General features: G+C 45.5%; 1 pseudogene; it reads right to left on the bottom strand.

Annotated features, from left to right (window-relative positions):
- Positions 1 to 1571: 1571 nt before the first annotated feature.
- LOC118609533 lies at positions 1572 to 1690 on the bottom strand (annotated as a pseudogene).
- Positions 1691 to 2736: the final 1046 nt, after the last annotated feature.

Raw genomic sequence — 2736 nt, 5'->3', positions numbered from 1 at the left:
TGGTATGTTGCTTGTCTCCATTTTGATAAGTTCTTTTTTTGAAGCTTTGTTTTGTTCTTTCAAGTGGGGCATGTTTCTTTGTCTCCCCATTTTAGCTGCCTCCTTGTGTCTGTTTCTATGTAGGTAGGGATCCTAAGTCTCCCAGTCTTAGTGGAGTGATTTTAAGTAGTAGATGTGCTGTGAGGCCCCCTGGCACAGACCTGAGAGGAATCCAGCTGCAAGGCAAGTTCAGCCACAGCCTATGTACCTGGTGGGCTACCTGCTATGATAGTCACCAAGCAATCTACATATAGCTGCCATCAGTGCTGGGCTTATAGGTACCTCCAGGGGTCAAATCTGAAACCAAGGCTGGCTGTCACTAGCACGGGGTTTGGGGCTGTTCAGCAAGAGGTACAGGGCACACCAAGGCCAGATGCTGCTTATTTGGGTTTTGTGAAACCTCAAGAGATTTTTTAAAAAGTTTGCAGCAGGAGCCAAGACAGTGCATTTGCGTGGAATAAACTAGTGGAAACGGTTTGGGTGGGCCAAAAAGTTGGGAGAGGTGGAGTCTCAGGGAGTCCCCTAGGCGGAGCAACCTGTGTCATCCGGGTTGATAGCAGCTGCGTATGCATGCTGGGATAGAGGAGGGCTCAACAAAGGAACAGTGGCTCCTGCCTGGACCTCTGTCTGGGAGCAAACTGCTCCTTCAGCCCTCACTCTGAAGCCTGACAGCTCGGCGTGTTCCTGTATGTCCCTAGTGACCCTCAAGCCGCTGCCCCAGCACTGGAACTCAGAGCAAGTGAGTTCATCAGTGAATAAGACCAGGCCTGGGCCCTTTAAGAGGGAGGTCTCCACTTCCAGCAGGCCGCCCCCCTCCACCCTGCCCACTCAGCCTCACCTCTGCTGTTTCTCAAGGTCAGAGGTTTTTGGGACTTCTTTTCCCAGCACTGGAACTCTGAGCTGGGGAGCCCCGTGTGCGGCTGGGACCCCTCGCTCCTCAGGTGGTGGAGGGGGCTCTGCAGCCAGGACAGCCCTAATTCTCGATGGGTGCTCGGGTTTGTGAGGGTGAGCTGTTTCGCGTCTCCACCCCACCTACTGCTTTGAGGTGACTTGTTATTTGAGGTGACCTAGTTGTAGGGCTTCTGTTCAGCAAGACCTCTGGCAACTCTGGACTGGTTGCTCTGTGTGGTTATAATTTCAATGCGGTCGCTAGAGGAGGCATGTTCAGCCTTTACCTGCTATGCCATCTTGAGCTCTCCTCCATCAGTATTCAGTTTTTAAACTCGGTGAGTAACACTGTTTTTAGCATAATCACATTGACATGCTATTTGCACGTCCCTACTCTGTTAGAATGTGGATTATTCATGGTGCGAAAAGGAGAAATCCTATACAGAAGGATAAAAAAGTATATCCTTATTGATGTTCCACCAAAAAGTATCCAGACTTCAATATTTTCCTTAGGTAATTGGCATCTAGTGTCCTTACTGTTCCAAAAAAGCCTTTTCATTTCATTTTATTTATTTATTTAGGCAACCCTTGGTTGACCTCACAGATTGCAAGGACCTTGTCAGCTTACAATCCCTTATTTTTTAGGCCTACGGCACTTGGTCTTCCTAGGTGGTCTCCCGTCCAAGTACTAACCAGGCCCAACCCTGCTTAGCTTCCGAGATCAAACGGGATCATGCTTGTTCAGGGTAGCATGGTCGTAGACCAAAAAAAGCTTTTCAAAATTTGGCACCAGCTATCATTGAAAATCAGGTTTGATCAGGGAGACTTCAAACTCAATTAAATTTACCCAGAGCTGAAGTTTATATCTTGTCTAAGTGAGATAATTCTGGAGGTTAGAAGTCTGAGATCAAGACTTTGGAAGAACTGGTTTCTTCTGAGGCCTCTCTCCTTGGCTTGTAGATAGCCATCTTGCCCCTACGTCTTCACATGGTCTTCATGATGTGTGCATCTGAGTGGACCTTCAAAAGCCCATGTTGCTGCTGTTATCTCTCCAGAGAACTGACATTTCTCTTTTAAATTTCTTAATTTGATTCCTACACTTTTAATATTCTCCAGGATGGACTATGATTGTGCTCTTGTTTTTGACTACAGAAGGGAATGAGACATGGACATACAGGGCATAAATGTGAGGGGCAAAATAATAAGTGACATCATGCTGGTGCCAATGGCTATGGCAGGAATCCGATCTTCGCCAGGAGACAAGACAAAGCACTGTTGTCTCAGAGAGAGTTGCAGCGAAAAGGAGTAGCCAGAGAAATTCTGTAACCAAGGATTCATTTATTCGGAGCACCATAACTTGGAATATATGTGTTGGGAATCTGAACTCAGATAAAGAGAGTTTTAGAATAAACAGCCGTACATATCATTTCTTGGAACAGTTTCCTGGAAAAAGGCAGTAACGCATACAAGAAGAGAGAGAAGAATGAACCTTTATGAACTTTGAACCATTTATTTAATTGATTGATTGTGCCAGGTGCTGAATTAAATGCCCTACTTGCATTAATAATAGTAATTATGATGATCTCAATAATTATTGAGAATAATAATTCTCAATAATCCTCCCATCAACCAAGTTAGTTTGGAGAGGTTAAGTAATGAAAGCTTTCCAAGGTCACACAGCTTATAAGTGGAAGAGCTAGAACATTGTCCTATCTGATCCCAAGTCTGAGCCCCTATCGATTGTTCTAAATGGCAGAGATGCAAACATGAAGCAAGTGGTGCTTGCCCTCAAGGATCTCAGAACAGAAT

Source organism: Rousettus aegyptiacus, unplaced genomic scaffold (assembly GCF_014176215.1).
Source record: "Rousettus aegyptiacus isolate mRouAeg1 unplaced genomic scaffold, mRouAeg1.p scaffold_m13_p_11, whole genome shotgun sequence".
In the NCBI taxonomy this organism is placed as follows: Eukaryota; Metazoa; Chordata; class Mammalia; order Chiroptera; family Pteropodidae; genus Rousettus; species Rousettus aegyptiacus.
The sequence above is the reverse complement of the archived record's forward strand: the minus strand, read 5'-3'. Positions and strand labels throughout refer to the sequence as shown.